Genomic DNA, 24,004 nt, shown 5'->3' with positions numbered 1-24,004 from the left:
GCAGGCCTTTCATGAACCAGAATACAAGCAACTCAAGACCTGTTTAGCCCTGATTGAGGCTCGTCAATTGGGTGCAGCTTCGTTCCAGTAGCACAGTGAGTACGGGACCCACGTCTGAGCGTAGCGTTCTACTTAAAGCTTCACACTGTAGTAAACAATACTAGTGGACTGTAGCACTTTAAATACTTTACACATTGCCCTAAAATAAGGCTTTCTGCTATAGATACTAGGGATTGCGGTCAGGTTCATTTTACAAATTTGAGAGTTCAACATTACAAAGGTTGTGATTATTCCTTGAGCAGGTAGTCAACCACCCCAGATAATAATCAAAATTCTTACACTACTTCATACATTTAGTAAACTGTGGCATATATGCCTTGCTCCATGGGTCAGTGTTAGTTGTATTTTTTAAGGGCTACCGTATATCTATCATAAATTCCATATCAAACGAAACAATAATGCATCTAGGGCCAGATGTAAGAGCCAATCACCGACCGGTAAATGGGTTTTCGGTATGTAGGGGCACTTTTTTACAGAATCGGTAAATTTACCGAATCTGTAGATTTACCGATTCTGTAAAATACCGAATTGTACTTTTACCGATTCGGGAAATCTCAGATGTAGGTGGGACTCTTCAGGGTCCCAAAGGCCCTACAAATTCGGTACTTTAACACCCAATCCAATTGGGTGTTAAAATACCGAATTCAGGTGTGCGTGCACATGTGTGCATGCACACCTATGCCATGTGACACACAGACATGCCCTTAGGGCATGTCTGTGTGCCACATGGCGCACATGTCAATTTTTGGGGTGCCAGAGGGTGTCAAAGTGACACCCCCTGCACCCTTGCTAAAATCGGTATTTACCGATTCTGTAATTACAGAATCGGTATTTCCCATTGATTCCTATGGGCTTCACAGCCCATAGGAATCAATAGGAAATACCGAATCGGTATTTACCGAATCGGTAAATACCTATTTTTAACGATTCTGTATTTCCACATCTGGAAATACCTACATCTCCCCCCTTCATATTTACCGACTCTTAAATACCGAATCGGTAAAATTCGGTATTTAAGAGTCTGTAAATATGGTTTACCTACATCTGGCCCCTAGTTCTTTAAAAAGCATAAATTGGTTTCACTGGCAGGTTCACTAAATACTGTAGTGAAAAAAGAACCACCATTTAGGCCAAGGAAATTCTCCACTTCACTGACAGTAGTAAGCTCGTCCAGATTTGAATAAAATCTTTGATGGAGCCCAATGCTCTCTGTATATACCGCAAGATAAAGTCAGAGTCAGTGGGGTATACCCTAACTTCTACTAGATATTTAAAAGTGGTGTTAGCCCTAGTTAGGGGCAGAGGGATCACCTGCACACATTTGTTCCACTGATGTTTCATACAGCGGTACCAGAAGTGACTGAAACGCAGTTAACCTTGAAGTCGGTTAGTTGCCTGAATTCTTTCATCATGCCTATCACTTCTTGCAAATGTAAAGCAGGATTCTGAATATACAACAGTATGTCATCAGCACACAGGGCTATAGCATGTTGATATCCTGAAGTACTTAATCCTTTGGACATACTATGTGTTCTGAAGTGAGATGCCAGTGGTTCAATCCCTATGACAAATAGTAACGGAGACATCTGACAACCCTGCCTCCTACCTCTTTGTGTTTGCCAAACTGGAAAAATAAACACATCCCCTATTGACTCTAGCCACAAAGAGGAGTACATTTGGTCAATGCATTTCATTATCTGAAAGGAATCCATCAGAGCCCGGAGGTGTATTACTTCCCAAGTTTTAAATTGCTTATTCTATTTCAATGATTTCTATTGGTTGCACCAACATGTTGTGTCATTTTTGTGACAGTCTGTAAATCAGCAAACAGTAGGCACTCCTTTATATGGTCCCAGTACAGTGACATAGAGGTTTGTGTAATAACCATGTAAGAAGTAATTTACGTTGTTTTGTGTATGTGCTATAATGTTTGTCATTTCTGATTCCAATGAGCTTGGGTCTCTCGGACTCAGACACCAGCATGGTGGCAAGAATCTACTGGCCTCGCCACCCTCCATGTATCTTTTAGCTATGTATATTTTATACACAGCTCAACATCCCTCATCTATTGAGGGAAGTTGAGTACAATATCCATGAAGCATTCAAATATTCTATGAGTGTATGGTCAGGGACACCATCTATTTATAAGTGTCTCTCTCTGTTTCTCTCTTGCCCGATTCCCCTTTGCCCAGGCCTACAGCCAACCAACACACTTCTATTATGTATAGTTGGCTGTGGGGATAGAGAAGTATAGAACAGGTCATCTCTCCTGTTGGATCTGGATTTCAGCCTACCGCTTTCATCCACAATCCCTAACTATGTGGGAGCATGTGTCTGGCCCTATTTAGCTTGAGCTACACAACAAGAAGTGTGTGCCCTGCTAGCTGTGGCCAGTTACCCTAATTTCAAAAACCATTTGATCCATCTAACTAGCCCTTATGGTTTCAGAGATATCACAAAAATCGAAGTTGGACTTTATTTGTAAATGCTACTTTCCTAGCATCAACCGATGAGCTGGTGGATGCAGTGTGTACCACATGTCCAGGAGTTGCAGATACCAACTGAAAATCCTGGTTTCTATTGGCCATTTCTACAATCCGGCTTTTAAAGTTTGTTGACGCTTGTGGACCTGTGTTGGCTTCTCTTTTCAAAAACATTGGCTATTAAGATACCAGTTACTAGTCCAAACTTACATCCCCTGACCCATCTCTAGCACCTCTGAACTCAAACTATCAGATCCCCAAACGCCCTTCTAGTTGCACACCGAGACACTTAATATTGGGAACTAGTCCCTGGCACATGATAGTGGTGACATGATGGGTGACTTTGCTTTTTGTGATTATATTGCATATTTTCTGCCATTCGAGATCATCCCCACAGTGGAAGGTGTCTTTATTCTAGTGGAATAGGCAATATTTCATTATGTCGGTTTCTGGAAAGTTGTTTAATAGTAGGACCAGATTTGAACTTGAGTGTCAACACCATATAGCCAAAGAGATATTCAAGTCAACCAATATCAAGAACCTGGTAATTCATTGATGCCCCAGCCGCGTGGTTAAATCTTATTCAATGCCCTTTCTATTGGGACTTGGGCTGGTAAAATAAAAAGCCTCTGTTTCTTCAGCTAAACTGCACTTGCTGCTATATAAAACTCAAAATCCATAGCACTTGCCACTGTGTTAGAAAATGCTGTTAGGGAAAATATGTAATTCTCCATTTCTTGTGCCTACTTTTTGGGTACAATTGACTCTTATAGTCCTGTCTCGTGGAGGTAATTAAAGTATGCATTAGTAAATCTCTAGAATCCGAGAGCCAGGTTTAGGTAAAAAAATCTAATCTGTTGCTTTTGGTCAAAACTGGTTTAAGCATGAGCCCATATAACCAAGCAGAAGTGGAATACGAGCACAACAATGCAGCCACTTTATTTGAGTAGGTGGTTGCAGATGGGGCCCACCAGTACGGTCGGACTGGCCGTATCGGGCACTTGGCGTTTCCCCTGTGGGCTGGAAGGGTGGGGGCCGGTTTTGGACAGGTGGGGCCGTTTTTGTTAATACTGGATGGTTTTGCAACAGTGCTGCAACATATGCCCCTTGTAACAAACGCACAGCAGCAGTATTCCTGCCAGCCCCAACCCCCCACCCCTGGGGGCCTGTCAGACATAATTGCCTGGGCTGGTTTGTGATCCCAGACTGGACCTGCCCACCAGCACACTTTTTTGGGAACCGTCACTTAGTTTCCTCATGAGACTGACTCAGAGAAAGACAGAAAAAACATACAAGGGGGAAAGATATAGAAAAAAAGATAGAAAAAATTAGAAATGGAGAAACATGAGCATAGCCTCAAGGGAGGAGGTGTTTGAGGTGTGACCCCCTCCCCACCCCCCCCCCAAATAAATGCTTTTTTAACTTGGCAGGGGGTATGGGGACCCTGAGTTGGGTCTGCTATTAATTTGTTGGTAAAACAAAACAGTGAACTCTGATATGAACGCAAAAGAAAGAGAGACAAAGATACCCATCCGTGGCTGAATTTCAAAATATGAAACCAGATTACCTAGAATCAAAATCTGCTTCCCTGCTTTTCCATATATTTTATTTTATTTTATTTTACAGAGCCTCGTTTTTCTTTATAATCACAAGAGCGCACTTATAAAATCTTGAGTTCAGGATATGTGCTGTACAATAACCTCTTTTATTTGATTTAATAGACTGTAATTTTGCACTAGAAACTAGGCCACATTTAGAGTTTACATGACTACTGACATGTCTCTCAGTTCACTAATGGCATTATTGTTGGGGGTGAGTCATGAATGTTTCTAAAAACTTCCACTTTTAATGTCTGTCTCTGCAGAGATATAGTCTGATGTACTAAGGTGAAACGCTTCCCCATGTTAAACAAATACACTTTTTTTAAATTTTGAAGAGATTGTATCATACTTTTACATTTTGTTTGTTGCACAATATACATGCCAAACATTTTCATGGCTTGGCTCATACACAGACCCATAGAGCTAAGGATGGCTTGGCTCAGTTCCCCTATTAATTTTCCTGATCGCCCTCTTCTAGTTGTGACTCAGACTTACTACATAGGTCCATCAGTAACTAGATAGAATGATTTGTATACGGTGAGGACTAGCAACAATGAGCACAGGTCACTGGTACCGATTTGACAACTCTACCATCAAGGTCTCTTGTAGGAAAGAGGAAAAAGACTGCATGAAGTTAAAATGCATTTCAAATCAGTCATTTCAGGGTAGGGACTCCAGGTCATTGTGTTGCACATGACTGTAGTCATGAGAGCTACCAGGCCCAGGTGGAACAGGCAGGGGCACAGTTTCAGCAGATGCGTTTGGTGTGTGACACCCTCAAATCCATTCTTGGTTCAGGAGTTGGGTTTGGTGGCACTGAGTCCGGTCTACCATGTCTTTGTAGGTTTTTTTCATCAGTCTCATTTCAATAAGAGGTTTAAATTGATCTTGTTTTGGGTCAGGGTATTAAATATATAAACAGACACTCCAGGATTTCGCAATTTCGCGATTTCGTGATTTGCCGCGAAATCGGCACTTTTGTAAAAAAGCTGCAATTTTTACAAAAGTGCCCACGAAATTGGCACTTTTGTAAAAATGCCGCGATTATCAACTGTAAGTGACAGGGCACATCACAAGGCGCCAGTTACACACGTCTCCCACCACTGCAGCACTGCTCCAGCGTTTTCCGGCAAGGGTAGAGTAACGGCCCGATCAACATGGCCCACATTTCTGCGATAGAGCCATTTGTGGTGGAAGGGGCTCCGTCTGCTCAAGCTCCGAGGTGGAAGGAGTGGGTGGAGTGAGAGCTCCTCTTCTTTGAGGTGGCAAAGGTGGACATGATACTGCATCTGGGAGGGAGAGATGTATACAAGGTATCCAAGACGGTGGCTGAGGGAGCACCAAAGACACACCTCACACTTTTGAGGCCCTCAATGCTCACTTTGAGCCAATGTCAAATCAAGATTATGAACGATTCATGTTCAGGCAATCGAGGCAGCAGACCCAAGAGTCACTAAATGTGTTTCACACGTGCCTAAAAGTGTTAGCAAGCACTTGTGGCTTTCAAGATGAGATGGAGGAGATTCGGGCCAGCGTTATTCAAGGATGCGCCTCAACAAAGCCAGGGGAGCGAATCATGGAAGAGTCGGGGAAGTCGTTGGCGGACATACTTACCATAGGAAGGACGGGCGGCACACATGGAGGCCGCTCTTCAAGCTCCCATCAAGACTGAGCCAGTCAATGTGGTTGCCCCAACTGCCACGGCCTAGTCAAGTTGGGCAATAAGCCCAAGGACGCGATCGTGTGGGTAATGTGGGGGGCCCTTCCATCAGCCATCGGAGTGGTCAACAAAGGGGAAGAAGTACACGGCATGTGGAAAAATTAACCACTTCATGAAGGTGTGTAGATCCAGTAAAGGACAAGCCATGAGATCCAACATCAACATGATCCAAGAAGTTCAGGAACAAAGTAGTGATATGGACGATGACGACCGAGAAGAACAACAGTCCACTCTGTGTTCACAGTGGGGTCAGCATCCCAGACGCAGAGTTGACTACCACAGTGCCAAGATTTAGTGGGAGTGTGCTCCTCCACGGCAATAATAGACACATGCGCCACCATAAACATCATGTCACATGAGGTTTACAAAAAGATGATAACTCCTTCACCACTGGTCCCCGCCAAAATTAAAGTCTTCGCATACGGTCAGACCAAGCCATTAGAGATAAATTCAAAGATCACGATTGGGTGCAAGTCGGCAAAAGCACTGGGCATAGTCACCTGCACTTTTGGGATACATCAAGAAGGAGTAAGTCAAATAATAGAGGAGTTCCAGAAGTATTCACGGGCATTTGATGTCTACGTGACAAGCAAATACATATACATATTGATCCCTTGGTACAACCAGTAGCTCTTTGACACAGGCGAGTCACTTTTCATTTGAAGCCGCTGGTAGAAAAATAACTGAACAAAATGGAAAAGGCAGGAATTATTGAAAAGGTGAAAGGTCCAACCCCCTGGATATCCCCTATCATGGTTGCAGGAAAGCCCAAGCAGCCGGGGGAAGTAAGAATCAGTGTGGATATGAGATTCCCCAACGCTGTGATCAAAAGGGAAAGGCACTTAACTCCGACCATTGATGACCTGATTGGGGAGTTAAGTATAGCCAGCTTTTTTTCAAAAGTTGATCTTCGGGCTTTACAATCAAATGGTCCTAGACGAACAGTCCCGGTACATCATGACATTTTCCACGCCTGTCAGATTACGATGCCACAAGAGGCTGAGTTTTGGAATATCTAGCACAGCTTAGGTGTTCCAGACGACCAACAAGGAACTTCTCGCTGATCTCCCAGGGGTAGTTAATGTCAGTGACGACATTCTAGTCCATGCAAAGACCGTACTGGAGCACAATACATGGCTGAGACAGGTACTCCGAAGGATACAAGACTCTGGGCTCACGTTACATAGGGAAGAATGCGAATTCCTCCAGCAGAAATTACAATTCTTTGGGTACATCTTCTCAGCGGAAGGAGTTGCTCCAGATCCTGAAAAAGTGAGGGATATCAAAGAGGCTCCGGCTCCCACCAATGTAACGGAAATGCTCAGCTTCCTGGGGATGGTAAACTACTGCAGTAGATTTTTTAAAGACCTCTCCTTACTAACAACACCTTTGAGAGAACTTACCAAAGCCTCAAATCTGTGGTTCTGAGGCCCTGAACAAGAAGCGGCATTCCAGGCTACCAAAGATGTGCTCTCCAGCTCCACTACGCTGAGGTATTTCGAACCGCAACAGTGCACTCAAGTTACTGTGGATGTAGGCCCAAAGGAGCTAGGAGCTGTGCTATTACAAAGGCCCAGAGAAGAGGATGAGTGGGCTCTGGTGGCATTTGCAAGCAGATCATTGACTGCTACGGAACAAAGGTACTCCCAAATAGAAAAAGAGGCGATTGCAGTGCACTGGGGGTGCAGCCACTTCCACTTGTATGTTTACGGGAACCATCCCTCCTCAGCACTGACCACAAGCCCTTAATTCCATTGTTTATAGGCACGGCATCGAAACCTCCACCTCCCATCGAAGAATGGATGCTTCGGTTGCAGGAGTAAAACTGTAAGATTGAGTACCATCCTGGAACGAACAATCCAGGAAATTACCTGTCCCATCGTCCCTGAGCTGCAACGTGCAGTGAAGTGGAGGATGTGGAAGAGACTGAGGAATATGTCTGATATGTGGCTGACCGGTCTCGTCCGTTACCCATATCTCTGGAAGAACTATGCCAAGCGACCACCCAAGATGAATGTTTGCAGAAAGCACTCGATGCTGTAAAGACCAACAAGTGGCACCTTCTCAGAAGTCAAGGGGTGAGTCTTAGTCCTCAAGACAGGCAGATGATTGAAAGCCTATACCTAGTGAGGCAAGAATTGAGCGCCAATCCCAATGGATAGCTACTCTGAGGTCAAGGTTCAGTCATTCCACAACCCTAGCGAACAGAATAATCCGGCTAGCCAATGCTGGGCATCAGGGTATGGTAAAAACTAAGGGTCGGCTCAGAACCAAAGTCTGGCTCCCCCTCATGGACGAGAAGGTAGAGGAGGCAGTGAGATCATGTCCGTGGTGTCAAGCATCTAGAGAACCGAATCATCCTGCACCGATCGTGACTGAACGGCGACCTGATGGTACGTGGATAAGCGTGGATTCCGGAAGCCTCCCCGACGGGAGACACTTCTTGGCAGTGATAGATGGCTATTACACCCCGAGGTGGAGGTGCTGGCATCGCTTGGCGTAGGGGAAGAAATACAAAAACTGGAGAAGGGGATGGCTACCCATGGACTCATCAAGGAATTAAGGATCGACAATGGCCTTCCCTTCCAGGGTACAGAGTTTGCATCGTATCTGGCACCCCTAGGAACTGTTCACAAAAATATAATGCCAAAATGGCCCCAAGCGAATGGAGAAGCCAAACCCTTCATGAGAACTCTAAACAAGGTCATCAGGATAGGGGTTGCCACTGGGGACTCTCTGGGACAGGCCATCTACTCTTTTCACAGGGAGTACTGACAAACTCCTCATACCACCACTGGTCGTGCCCAAGGCATCTTTCGATGGGAAGAGTGGTGAGTGACTCTATCCCACAACACCCACAGTGGGCTCCTGGGAAAGGTGACGAACATGCTGTGGACAGCAAGAGGAAGCGGTCAAACAACCAAGTCAGCCAGCAGCGCTGAGCGAAAAAAATCAAATCTCCAGTGGGAGACATGGTCCTTGTCCAAGACAGACACCCTGGCAGTAAATTCAGGTTACCTTTTGAAAAAGGTCCCTGGTGCATCCCGCGTATTTGTGGCACCTAAGTTAGGGCGCGAAAGGGCATGGAACTTGTTACAAGGAACGTGTCAGCCTTTAAAAAATGTCACTATAGTCCTGACTCTACACTGAATGGCCCGGAAGGAAACACCTGTGAGAGAGCAGTGGCGGAATGGTCTAAAGGGGAACTCGAAATGGATGGAGCTGAGGATTTGGACAGTTCTTCCCGAAAACAGGAGGTCAGTCAATGCCCCTCTGCATTGACAGTGAGGCCTCAGGAGGACAATGGATGCCAGGAGAGCCGGTCCCAATATGGGCTGAGAAGAAACCCGGAACCGTCCAGCAGACTGCGAGACTATCATTGCTAGATAAGTAACTGTATGGACTGGAATCTGGGGTAGTGAGTAGGAATCTGCACCTGGCATAGATGTTATACAACTGTTCTTGAAGTAAGGTTTTCTTTATTGTTTTTGATATTCATTTTTGGGGACGAATGTTGTATCGCTGATCGCGTTATGTGTTATGAGGTGGGTGCATTGTGGTGTAGTTGCCGGGGGTGCATGTGGACTCATCCCGGCAAAATGTATACTTTATGGTTTGGCCCAATCGACATGGGCGTGCACAATAAATAGACGTGCCCCCTAGGCGGGTGTCAGGTCCCGCAAGCATGCACCCATAATCTTACTTGTGTGTACTGTGCCAATTATGGCCTGTGGTCCTTGGCTGGCCTCATAGCGTGGAGCTGGTTCACCTGCGGTAATCAGCTATGCTGGTCCGATTCTGAGATCGCAGCAAGAACACCACACAGCACTGAGCCGGTCCTGCTGAACGATGTCAATACTCTACCATCAATCAAGCCACTTTGAATGGGTCAGTGCCTGTGATCCCATCTCCCCAATGGCAATAGCAGATACATGGCACAGTGTCATACAGTCAGTACAAGGGCCCCTCACAGCCCACTCACAGAACAGTCATGACAAAGTTTGGTGCAGGTGAGCATCGTGAACTTCACTGACTAGGGTGCACTGCTCAGTTTCATAAGAGCAAGTACTAGCGCAAATACCCACAGTGATTATGCAGCACTACTAACATGACTTGACAACACATCGCCTTGCCAAAGACAATGTCGAGCTAGGTATCCCTATGATGAACTAAAGACTGCGGTTTTGTTTTACAAACAAAGGAAATCATTCAGACAACGCCATCTCTCTCTCAAATATGTGTCAGCCAGTAAAGCAGGCTATGAGTGACTGACTTCATGCTGACCAGCTCCTCCCATGCCATACAGCATGTTGACATGCTGGCTGCTCCATTATCAGTAGCAGCAAGGTGTAAAACTTGGGCAACAAGATTTGAAAACTATCGCTCAATTGTATTGAGTGGTGCTGTACAAACGCACTAGCTACAAACTCAATGAAGGGGTCTGGTCGCTTTCTTCTCTTCCTTTGAATAGAATCCTATTTGCCTGCTGCTGCTCACCACCTCCCTCCTGCCTGGCACAAGCATCTGTTTATCTCTGGTAATAGATGGACATTAACAAGTCTGATTAACGCCCCCATACCTGCGTAACTGATGCACTCTGAATGGCCTTATGGGAAGCTACATCAGCTTACTGCTAGCAATTGAGGTAGAATTTGAGGGTAATGTTGTCTTGCCATGACATTGCACATATGGTGCCACCAGTGTAAATGAGGCAACTTATTGGGGGTCCTTGAATAGTTAGAAGACATCAGAGTTGGCAATTAGCTGCGCAACACAAATTTGCCACGCCACACAAAATAGACATGGCATAACATAACAGCTGTGCTCATACTAGTTATTCACCACAGTCTCTAAGCTCTGAAATGAGGCAAACCTGTTCTTGTTTTGACTCGGATTCCTCCTCAGATGTAGTTGATGGGAGTGGCTCTTGATTTGTGTTGAGTTATTTCACCACTTTCTTGACCAGGCAACTCTAGTGACTACGCCTTGATGCTTTGTTGCTGTTTGCTGACAGGTGACCTTTGTAAAATGGTTTATTTATTCATATGCCGAGCAAGTTTTTTCTTTCACTGGGCAGAGGCTGAGTACTACAATATCAATGGGTTCTGTTTGTTTTCCATAAGGACAGCTTATATATGGCTCCATTTGCATCCAACACAACTTCTGTAGCTTTGGCTTTTATTTGTTTAGCTGAGAACATGAACAAGGGTCAGCCAACTCACTGGGAACCTGGGTACATCAATTGTAAAAAAAACTGCGGTTCCTGCAGAAAGTAAACTATTCTATATTGGTAATAATACACACAATTGCAATATTAAACGGGTTTTGGTCATTCCAGAAGGAAAGGAGACCATGTACACCTCTGTTGTATTTATAATAATTCTTTTATATCATTCAAAGAATATGCGATTATGTACAAGGTCGACGCGAAAAAGATAGAATCGCTCCGTCCGTCTACCTGGGCCTCAATGACCAAGGTGATTGAGGCCCAGGTAGACGGACGGAGCAGTTCTACTTTTTTTGCGTAGCAGTGGCACGCGATATAGATCTCGATTCATCATTTCACTAGATTATAAACCTGTACCGACAGTACCATAGTGTCCTCGGTTCATAACTCGCACGGGCCGGAGCTGTCGCACTGCCTGCATACCTGGTATTTTACCTGAGATCTACTCGCATCATTAAAAGGCCAAGGCAACAGGCACTTCATTGTCTAAATACATCCGCCATTACTCACGCTGTGCATATTCGTGGTTTCCAGCCTTTCCCTCACAATAGGCGCCCGGCTGGGTCCATTGTTAGTATCCTTTCTATCTTTTATCACAATAGCGGTGGTTCACTTTCGTCATGTGGCTGCGCAACCCCCTTGACAGATGTCCCTATACTCATAGGTCGTGAAGAGACCCTACATCGCACACAAGGTCAAAACGTTGTCTACAGCTATTTGAAGCAAACCATTTGATAAGCTCTGATTATTGCGTCCAGCAGCTGTGATCATTGTAAAGTTGTTAATGGTCCCCTTTAAAAATTGTGGAAACCTAGTTTTTAAATGTCACAAATGTATTACTCTTGTTCTTAGGTTCCATTTACATGGGGGCACAAAGCACTAATGTTTTTTTGTCCTTTCTGTTCATAATCGTATATTCTTTGAATGATATAAAAGAATTATTATAAATACAACAGAGGTGTACATGGTCTCCTTTCCTTCTGACATCACCAAAACCTGTTTATTATTGCTATTGTGCATATTATTACCTGATTGATTGATTGATAGGCTTTATTTCAATGTAAAAATATCATAAAAGATTGTACAACAATATAAAACACAACATTTGTAACAATCACATTCTATTTACACAAAAGATAAGGACAGGGAGGAAAGTGTTAAAACAGTTAAAACAGAATTAAATTGACAAAGAAAGCCTTCTTGCACGAATCAACCATGACCACTTTAAAAAATTTGACACAGCGCAAACAATCAAAGTGGATGTGTCAGACATTAAAATACGTAGCGCCACTTTATGTTGGCGGGTGCCTAAGAGTCTACATAGGGGTTTTAGCCAGTGGCTCCTGGGTGCACAATAATCCGGACATTCAAAAAGAATGTGGCCTACCAACTCTACTCGGGTGGGGCAACGAGCACAGAACGGGGAAGACTGGTAGGAGGGTTTCCAGCGGACGACTAGTTCACCTACTGGAAGGGTCCCCACTCTAAACTTAAAATACAGGGCACGGTCAAAAGGGATGGAGATGATGTCTAGGTAGGGTTCATAGGCCACCACATCTTTAATCCTCACAAAAGCTACAGTAGAGTTACAATGACATAAATCTGAATGTAGTTTGGAGGAGACCCAGTTCCAGTACAGCTTCTTAATCATAGCTTTGGGTGGGGCAGTTCTCAATGCGCATGCATCACCTATCCCTAACTCCGCTAATAGCCATTTAACATCCCTCAACCATTTGATCCTAAACCAGCCTTCCATGGCCATAACCTCTGATAGCGCTTCCGCATAAGGGGCTAGTTTGGGCACCCGCCACAACCCGGGCCCAAAGAAGCAGGGGGCGGAGTTGCGCTTGGTCCTTGATTGATCTGCAGGCTAGATCCAATAACACTGGTACAGTAGGAGTACTCCACGGGAGAGCCATCAGATCTTTCAAAAATTTGCTCTCCAATTTTGCTAATACATCCAGGTTGCAGGTACCCCACAGCTCCGCCCCATATAGGGCAGCGCTAACCCCTCTGGCTTTATATATTTCCACAACTGGGGCTATAGGTTTGCTTGTGGAGGAGCGTTGTTCCTTAAGTAATGCTCCACCCACCCTTTTGTGACCGAGGAGAATCATTAAGGCGGATACCCAGATAGTCAAACTCAGATACCCTCTCCAATGGAACAGAATTCAGAGCCGGAGGACGCCCAAGTTTCTTGGGGGGATTCATAATCAAAAACTTGGTTTTATCGGTATTGATTACCAACCCCCTCAGCAAACAAAACTCCTGGAAACTATTCAGGAGGCTCTGAAGGCCCATGGGAGACTTTGAAATAAGAAGAGTATCATCTGCAAAAAGCAGTGTTGGGATCCGTTTGCCCGCCAGGGATGCAGCATCAGAAGGGTTTCTTAGCAAGTGCTCAACCACACCGTTCACATAAAGGGAGAACAGAGTGGGGGCTAACACACAACCCTGGCGGACACCCCTTCCCACAGGGATCCTGTCGGTTTTTTCACCCTTCGTGCCCCATCGGACCTGCGCAAAATTGCCAGCATGTAGTCTCACGAGGAGGGAGAGAATATACGCGGGCAACCCCAGCTCTGACAGAACCTTCCACAACTCCTCCCTGGGTACCAGGTCGAAGGCAGTCTTAAGGTCTATAAAGGCCAAATACAGACTGCCTTTGCCCAGCACCACCACCTTCCAATATAAGAGAGCCAGTCGGAAGGCCTGTTCAATGGTCCCAGTACCAGAGCGAAATCCGGCTTGGAGGTCCGACAGGATGTTGTTGTCGTCCACCCACTGGAGCACCCTTCCCAAAATCACCTTCCCTGCCACTTTTTGGGTTGAGTCAATGAGACTTATTGGCCTGGAGTTGGCTGGGTTGTCCCGACACCCCTTTTTAAATATCGGGACAACCTGAGCCCCCTTCCAGGATTCGGGTACGGGCGCACCTTTACTAATAGCATTTAGCAATGATGAAACTAGCTTCCCCCACTCCTTGGGGTTTGCCCGTAGCAAGTCGCCGGGTAACCCATCAGGCCCTGCTGCTTTCAAAGGCACCAAAGTTTTAATTACATCTTCCACCTCTCTAGCAGTAAAAGGAACACGCTCAGAACCCCCTGGACAGACAGCCAAAGAGAGGGAGGTGTGGGTAGACAACTCAGTAGAGCTATAGAGGGATGAGAAGTGGTTGAACCAGTTCTGGGCAGGGATGCTACACGTCATCATGGTGCTAACTGGCCTATCCCTGGATCTTATAAGGTTCCAGAAGCTTCTGGCATCCCTATCCAAGCTTGCTTTCATGAGATCCGCCCAAAACCTATCCTCCCATTCTCTCTTTGCTGCAGACATAGTCTGGGAGTACTCTTTCCTTGCCAGTCTTATGGCAGCCAACGATTTACTTTTGACAGCACCAATCAGGGAATTTTTCTTCTCTCTACATTTTTTAGTATACCAACCAGGCGGATTCGACAAGTTCTTGCTCTTGCCCATTCCAGAGGCCTTACTTGGGAGAATGAAAAGGTCACTCAGGGCCTTAGTAGTGTCACAAAAAAGCACTGAGACTTCCTCAGACTGGGGAATCATCAAGTCCAATTTAGACTGAGCGATATCTAAGAGTGCCCCAATAGCTAACACTTTCTCTTCATCTATAATAAGCTTACTCAATTTCAAACGTCTACCACAGTTGGAAGGATATACTTCCTGATGGGTAGACGCCAGATAAGACGTAAGCACCCCCGGGTTCCTAATCCACAGAGGACGGAGGGCAAGAGAGAGGAGATTGTGATCACTTTCAACTGAAGGGAGTACCTCCATGTCCTGCAAGAAACTCCAAAGTTTTACATTAAGGAGGATATAGTCTATCCTAGACGTGTGGTTCAACCTGTTGTAAGTATGGGCTCCAGATTGATCTGATGTCGTCCTTCCATTCACAGCCCTAAGGCCAAATTCCATATTTAGGGAGTTAATTTGGACCACCACTTGAGACCACCTCCTAATGGGGGGTATAGTTAGGACTGGTATTCCTCTCCCAATATCTTCATCAGCGGTCCCCAAGGTGTCCTCCAACCCAAGGGGCTCAAACGTACAGTTTAAGTCCCCTGCAACCAGGACATGAGAACTATTAGTGCACTGCCTAAGCAAAGATTCCAACTCTGATACTATAGGAGAGTGCAAACCTCCCTTCGTGCCCCTGGCATAGATATTAAAAATGTCCAAGATCAGCCCTCTCCTCGGTCCCTTGATTGATATACTCAGAATATCTGGTGAATTTGACACTTGCTGAGTAACTTGGCAGCCAAGTGAAATGGCGACCCATATAAGGAGGCCTCCTGAGGGGCGTCCCTTCCCCGAAAGGGGGGACACTGCTGGTACAAAAAAGGATGAGTAACCTACCTCGTGACAAGGCTCCCTACTCCAAGTTTCTTGGAAAATGCAAATAGAGTAGCCTTCCACAAGGGTGTTCCACTCGGGTAGAGCCAGCTTCCTCAAAATACCCGCAACGTTCCAGCTGAGAATCCTTATATTTGGATCCGCCACAGCAGGCTCGCTGCGTGGTACGGGGCTGGAAACCCCCTCCCTCTCAGGGGGTGTCCGAGGTGCACTTACTCCTTGCTGAATCCTGACGACAAGATTAGAATCCTGTACTAGGGGACTACATACAACTGGTGAGGGTGGCGAACTGGCATTAATAATGTCTGGGACATAAGGCTCTGACACAGGTCCCGGGCTCGGGGGCAAGGGAACCGCCCCGGGGAAAGTATCGTTTCAATATCCTGGCATCCTCCCATATGACCCTGGCCATGCAACTGGCTGATAGGGTATAGGGATGAAGTGATTCCCGGGAAGAGTAAAATTATTCCTCCATCTTCCATCCAAATTAATACCACAATGGTTACCAACCGATCTCGGGTAGAAGTAGGTCAAATCTACTACTCCAATGTCAGTGTGAGAAGTTGGCCTGGTATATGATTCTCACTAGTTCTAGTGATCACCTTGTACCATGCCAAGCAACCCTTATAATGATTGGTTGTAAGTCAACCTTATAGACCAGCTATCCTAGTAGCGTGGACAAAGCAGACTTAGGCTAAACGCTGTAAAGGCATGTGAAGCAAGCTGTTTTACCATACACAATCCCCTTGAATACCAAATGAAAGGACACCACACAGATATATATTGAATATATATATATATTTATTTACTACAAATATCCCCTATACTCTTTATGAGCACAGAAGCAAATGCGTTAAAACAAAACACAGTTTAAATACACAAAAGTTGCACAATATGGATGAGCCCTAGGGGCCACTTAAACCATATACTAAAATAGTGGTATAAGAACCACCAATCTAAAAGGAAATAGGCCTAGGGCCTGGGGAATCGCCGGAGCTGTTCGGGACTAACAGTGAAGAAGTCGGGAAAGGCCCGCGGGACTCGGGTGCAGTGCTGAAAGTGCACGCATGCACCAATGCAGAATCATTGGTGCGTAAAAGTTACAAAGTTACTGCAAAAGGAGTCTTCCGACTGGACTAGGACTGCCAAACTTTAGAGTTAGGCACTAGAAGGGTGTACCAGTGTAAGAACACCAGTGTTAGTAAGTTACCTCACCCACAGGAAGCGGGTGCATAGGTGCCAAAGTGTGTCGGGTTTCGTCACGCAGTCTGATGGTGCCTGAGGATGAAGATGCTGCAGGCGTCCAGACGAGAAGTGTCCGGTGTGATCCAAGGGTGGATCGAAGATGTGAAGACCTGAAAGCAGAGGGGACAATGTTCAGAAGTCACTAGCCAGTGACTGGCGAGGAACCAGGATGGAACCAGGCGATGTCGGATGCAAACAGGCGATGAGGTGCAGCTTTTCTCCGCAGACACGTGGACACGAAGAGGTCTAGGATGTCGAGGAGTCGATCACGAGCTGTCCCACGAAGGCTCTAGCTGATGGCGGTGTCGGTGACTTGATTGGAGCAAACAGGCCTTGGCTAATGCAAGCCATGCAGGAAGTGAAGAAAGCTTAATTCTCGGACCAGCGAGGTCAGAGGTGCTGCTCCTTTTTACAAGAGCGAGGGCCAGTCTGGAGCAACCAGACCAGCGGTTTAGATTGTGGATTTCGTCGCCAAGATGGCCACTAGCCGCGTGGCAAGTGACCGGGATGACGCGTCGAGTGGCAAAGTGCAAAAGGGCCCCACACAGATCGTGGAGATGCTGGAGGGCTGATCTTCGGTGCAGATGCTGCTCGGTGGTGGGGCTTCTCAAACGCCAAAGCACAGCATCGAGGGATCCTCGGGTGCTGCGCAGTCAGCTTCTCGGGGGTCTTTCAAGATGGCCGGTCCCACGTCTCTCGATGCCTCCACGGGTCTCTTCTTTTCAGGGACTGTGGATCGGGCTGTGAGATGTCTGGGAATCCAGGTCTTGTCGGGCTCTGGGCTCGGGCTCTGGGCTCGGGCTCCGGCGGGAGGCGGCGGCAAAGCAGACGTCGAGTTGCTGGTTGGTGCCTGTATTCACAGGGTGGTCACTCCTTGGCCACAAGGGAGATTCTCTTCAGTCTTCTGTGCAGCAGAATGTCGAAGTCCAGTTTTCTTCTTAGTTTCAAGTCGAGTTCAGGATGATCTGAAGTCTTGGGACAGAGCTACTACTCTTATTCCAAATCTAGGGGCCGGATTACCTGCTAGGTCCCTCCTCTGGGTGGCACCAGGAAGGGGGGTGGTTACACCCCCTTTACTTTGTCCAGCTTCGCTCCAAGACTGGGGCTGGAGAGCCCCAGCACCGGTTTGAACTGGCATATGCACAGGGACACCTTGTGTGCCCCAGGCATGTCTCATTCTATTCAGCCCTGTCCTACCCAATACACAAAATCCTGTCTGGGGTGGTGCTAGCACCTCCCAAGGCAGGAAAACCCTTTGTCCAAGCCTCCCTCGCTTGTGTCTGTGGTGGCAGCATCCATTTTGTGATGCTGAGGCTCTAGTTTAATTTTAACCGGGGTTCAGGTTATGTATATGTCGCGTCCCTCTAGAAGGGTGGAATGCTACCCCCGTCGCCAGAACTGGCGAGGGGGTAGTATTCCAATTCGTATGACACCTTACTCGACATGTTTTGATAAAGCCAAACCAAAGTTAGCAAATAACCGCGAGGATTATAATGCACTTAAGAGTATATGGTATGGCAGTATCATGGAACAGCTACAGGAAGTGGTTCCGAAAGCTGCAGACAGGGTCAGCTCATGCTAGAGCACCATCTCACATATTTCCAAGCACTCTGCCTCCAGGATTGATGAGGCCTTCCATAGGAGTGGCTAATAGGAACATATGTGTCCATTTTAGGTTAGGTATAGGCATACTATACCTAAGTAAGGGGTGATTACACCGACTTACCCCAGCTGAGTGATCAGCCAGTTGTGTCAAATATGGAGGCCAGGCCAGGGGTGGCACAATACGTGCTGCAGCCCCTGGTAGGCCTTGGAAACACCTATGCCCTGGGTACCCTGGGTACACTGTTACAGGGGCCTATAAGGTGAACCAGTTCCAATTCGTAATGCACCTAGAGTGCAGTGGCATTAATTTAGAGAGAGAACAGCAGGCTGTGGGTCTGATTAGCAGGCCCACAGTCACATTAAGTCATAAACCAGTGAAGCAAAAAGCAAAAATTTGGGGTGACCATAGGATAGCAGACCCTACTCTCCTACAGCCAGCACCACCAATCCCCGGATTCTGGTCGCAAATTGTCTGGGCAACCCTGACATCCTTAAAGTTAACCACCACACAGTCACCCTCAAAATGCTTATGCCCATAACCCACCCACCCTACCCACCCTACCCTTCTGACACCCAGGATCAAACCATCTAGTTCCCTGGGGAGGGGTCTATTTGACATTAACCAATGCATGGTTTTATTTTTTAGCGGATGGTAGGATTCTAGCTGGTCAACCTTCAAGGGTGGTACGTTAGTAAGAATGGCGACATAGGGGTGGCAGTCTGGGGGTAAGTTCATGGGTGGTATTCTAGGGGCCTCTTTGGGAGGTAGCGCATCAGGCTGGATAACAAGTGGAGGAATGGAACTAATTCTTCTAGGTTGGGATAGGTCAAGGCCTTTGCCGATGCCAGAATTTCTAGGATTAACAGAGCCATTTTTGCCAACAACCTTGGAACGCACAGGCTTCTTGGCATGGACATTCATAGCCCTTGGAAGATTTGGATTCTTAATAATGTTCTTCGTGGCCAACCCGGGTTTCCGATCACCCCCAATAGAGGTGACATCAAGTACTGCGTGAGCATCTACCGCTGCCGCCCCTTTGGCCGTTCCAGTTGCATTAAATAGGTCCAGAAGGGAAACAGAGGTCGCCCGGGCAACAGATTCCCCCCCTGGGTCATCATCCCTAGTTCTAGCATGTAGTTTGTAGATTTTGTGGAAAAGAAATTGTCCAGGGTCACTTGCTCAAACCTGTCCAACCGCTCCACCAGCCCTTTGACTCTCTCTAAGACTGGAATCAATAGAGATTTCATCATTTTCTCTATTTGGGCAATCAAGGGGATCTCGTGGGGTGTGTGCTCAGCAGAATCTGTAGTCAATCAATCAATCAATCAATCAATCAATCACAGCATTTATATAGCGCACTACTCACCCAAAGGGTCTCAAGGCGCTAGGGAGGGGGGGTCCGCTACTGCTCGAACAGCCAGGTCTTGAGTTGCTTCCTGAAGGCGAGGTGGTCCTGGGTCAGGCGGAGGTGGTCAGATCAGCGCGAGGATTTGCTGAAATCGCGCCGAAGGACGCACCCCCCTTGTCCCCCTGAGGACAACTAACACCCACCCCAGCGCTCTTATGGATCACACCCACCCTAGTGCCAAGTTTCCTAATTTTCTTATAGGGTTTGGGATGACAACCTTTGCGCGGGCTAGCGATTCTTTTCCTTTTGATATGGACCGCTCTAGCTACTGCCCGTGATACCAACAATGGTGGAGGAGGGGGTTCCCCGTGACTAGAGGAAGTGTTAGAAGAGAGCATAAGGGCAGGGGCGTTACTGGACCACAAGGCCGAAGCATCATCTTCGATAGGTGGGACTACGTCTGCCATACTCTCCAACCTGTCAGAGCTAACCCCCAAGGCAACAGCCAGTGGCTGATTCAAGAGGGGACAAACATTCAGCACAGAATCAATTGCAAATACTGGAGAAGGAGCTTGCGCCGGGGAACCCAAGGACGACCGCTTCTCTGGGGGATATTTAAGAAGTTCAATGGACAACCGACGCTCAGCACGTCTCTGAGCCAGGGCAATTTCTCTGTCTATCTCACGGGTAGCCCTGACAAAATATTTATCTAGAGGTCCTAGTATAGTAGCCCCTACCATGGAGGGTAAGGGATTTAGTGTACACGTAGTCATGCTTAAACCAACAATCAATGGCAGAGTCAATGGTAGTCACTATGGACCACAGCGTACGAAGTTCCGAAAATGCAATAATTCTTCAACACTAACAGTTGGAGATCTCGAACAGGGAACAACTCATTGTTTCAAAGTCGTAACAATATAAAAAGGGTCTGACCCAGATGTTAGGGAGTGGGCCCAGCCCAGCCTCCTGCAGCCCCTGGCGCCTTAAGTAGGGAGGGAGGGAGGGAGGGGTCACGGGAAGAGGCGGCAGGTGCGCGTGGTGTTTGGAGCGCACTGCCCTGTGGGCCTCGCAGTCCCCTACCCGCAGTCCACAGCGGTCCCAGCAGCAGCTAGGAGGGAAAGGGCAGCTTCAGTTCCAATCGTAGAAAGACCACGGCATCCACAAAATCCAATATAGAATAGTTTACTTTCTGCAGGAACTGCTGTTTATTTGTTTAGCTGCTAGGGATGCCTCCATGTGGGCTACTAACACGTCTGATAGTTTGTGAGATCTGCCATGCTTATGTATGGTTCCAATGCCATCTTGTCTTCTTTCAGTATTTCCTTTTCCGTTATAGTGAATGACGTCTGTGAAATATCTCAGCCCTGATTTCTTTGACCATATTGTTAAAGCCACACATTTTCGCCAGCCTGCGTAATCTGACATAGAAGGCATGGGTTTGTTTGTTAGGGTTCTGCTTGACTTTTGGAAAAATGAACTGTTCATATTGTTGGTCTCGGTACTGAATTGTCCATTCAGTGAAGTTAGTGTGGCATTGTAATCAAGTCCTGTTCGATGTTGGGAAAATTGAGAAATATAAGACAATGTAAATGATAAAATCATTTAAAACTTTAGTACAGTCAATAAAGATACTTTTTTGTGAGTTAAAGGGTTTTTATTAATCAGTTGTTAAGATTTATTTAAAAAGCATTAGTCTCTTAAGCACCATCATTAAAGGTAAATATAATCCAGTAATTGATATTTCAATATAAGGAAAAATACAATATTGGTAAGTATGACAGTTAAAATTGACACCACCTCTCTGGGGAACCCCACACGGGAGAAAATTCCCATCAACGCACAACCCACCACGGGGGCCGTCACAGTTCGGAGAGGGATGGCTACCTGATCTGACCCATTGGCAGCAGGAAGGAGGCTCCTCCAGGGAGGATTTCTGCCAGGAGCAGCAGAAATGCCCTTATCTTGTTGGTTTGCGTTAGCAGGCTGCTAACTAGGCAGCAGGTGATCAGTCTGGATCACATTGCATTTACTGGGAGAATGGTCTCCAGTATAGCATGTCTAAGGCTGCTGAGCCTGGTCAGCCCGTGTGCTGGTGGTACCCCAGTGCTTCAGAGCCTTCCTACAGGGTCTGGCTCATTATGTGCCTTTGCCAGGACATTTTGGGCAAGACAAGACCTTTGAAAGGCTTGTCAACCACTTTTACTGACCCCAAATGCATAGGAGTTCTGATACTTACTGTGGGTTATGCTAGACTTGCCAGGCAAGTGGTAAGAGTGGGAGGAAGTGTAAGGCTCCTTTCAATGCCAGGGCCCCCTTTGATAGGGTGGGTATTGACATTGTGGGGTCTCTCGATCTCAAGACAGCCATGGGCAACAGGTTTATCCTGGTCTTGGTGGACCATGCCACCCGGTACCTGTGGTACCAAATTCATATCTAAGTATATGAAGTCCCAAAACGTTGTCATGATCAGAATGCCACTCTGATCGAGTTTCAGTATGGACAGAAAGCATGGGTTATGGCCCCAGTAGAGACTTGTGCGCTCCAGGATAAGTGGTCCGGACCATTTGAGGTGGTGGAGCGCAAGAGTAAAGTCACCTACTTGGTGGACTTACAATCTCCAAGGAACCCTTTGCCTGTGAACTGCCTTAACCCTCACTTTGGAGAGTTCCGAAGTGGGCATGCTCCCAGCAACAGATACTGGAATGGAGGAGGTGACTGAGCCTCTCCCTGACCTCCTGTCTGAGAAGGAACACAATGGGTCAGTGGATGGTATAACACTCTCCCCCGCCGACTCCTGAAAAGCAGATTGACTGCCACCAACTGTTGTGGCAGTTTGTTGCTCTGTTCTCCCTGGCCCTTGGTGTCACTCATTGTGTGTCCATGATGTGGACACTGGAGACAGTCCTCCTGTGAAGCATAAGATCTACAGAGTGACTGACAAGGTCAAGGCCTGTATCAAGGAGCAGGTCTCCAAGATGTTAGCGCTAGGGGCGACCAAGCCCTCAAACATCCCTTGGGCCACTCCAGTGGTCTTTGTCCCAAAGTCTGCCGCACCCGGTGCCACGCCAGAACTCTAGTTAAGTGTGGTCTACCAAGGGCTCAATCCCCAGAGAGGATGAGCTCATAGATCGATTGAGAGCTGCCCGGTACCTCGGTACGTTTGAGTTTACGTCTGGGTACTGGCAGATTGCCTTAACTGATGGGGCAGAGGAGAGGTCAGCATTCTCAACACCAGAGGGGAACAACCAATTCCGGGTGATGCTCTTTGGGTTGAAGAATACCTCTGCCACCTTTCAGAGGTTAGTCAACCAGGCGTTGCTGGACTGGAGGATTTCAGTGCCGCCTACATAGATAACATAGCAGTGTTCAGTGCCACTTGGGAGGAACATCTGCACCACCTCTTGGAAGGGTTGAAGGCTCTGCAGAGGGCAAGTCTCACGATCAAGGCTAGTAAGTGCCAGATCGGGCAGGATTCTGTGGTGTACTTGGGTCACCAGGTGGCGCCCCTACAGCCCAAGATTGATATAATTCTGGCTTGGTAACCCCACAAGAACCAGACAGAGGTGAGAGCCTTCTTAGGACTCACTGGGTATTACATGAGATTTGTCAAGGGATACGGCACCATTGTTGCGCCTTGACAGAGCTGACTTCCAGGAAGCATCCCAGGAAGGTGAACTGGACTAACGCCTGCCTGAAGACTTTTGATGCCTTGAAATCTGCCATGTGCACGGCGTCTTTGCTTCAGGTGCCCAACTGCTCAAGGGAATTCATTGTCAGACAGATGCTTCAGAGCATGGCGTGGGGGCTGCGCGCTCACAGCTGAATGAGGAGGGCCTAGTCCAACCAGTAGCCTTCATTAGTAGGAGGTTACTCCCACGGGAACCGAGGTGGAGTGCGATTGAGTGTGAGGCATTTGCTGTGCTGTCGGCGCTGAAGAAGCTGAGGTCCTACTTCTTTGGGACACACTTCCGGGTTCAGACCGACCACAGGCCCCTTGGATGGTTGATGCAAATAAGGGGTGAGAATCCAAAGCTTTTGAGGTGGTCCATTTCCCTATAGGGGATGAACTTCACGGTGGAACACCACGCCAATGCTGATGGTCTGTCCAGATTTTTCCACATTAGTCAAGAGAACTTCCAAGGAGGTGGGTAGTTCTCCCCACATTTCAGCTGGAGGGCACAGGTGTTGGAAATGGCACCATTGGCGTGGGTCTCCCCTGCATTTCTTTCCTTTGCCTCCTGTGTTTTTGCTGTGTGTTGGACATTGTTTTGCTGATCTATATGCTTTGGGCACTCTGTCACTGCTGTTCAGTTCAGTGCCAAAGTGCAAGTGCTCCT

Source organism: Lissotriton helveticus, chromosome 10 (genome assembly GCF_964261635.1).
Source record: "Lissotriton helveticus chromosome 10, aLisHel1.1, whole genome shotgun sequence".
Classification (NCBI taxonomy): domain Eukaryota; kingdom Metazoa; phylum Chordata; class Amphibia; order Caudata; family Salamandridae; genus Lissotriton; species Lissotriton helveticus.
The sequence above is the reverse complement of the archived record's forward strand: the minus strand, read 5'-3'. Positions refer to the sequence as shown.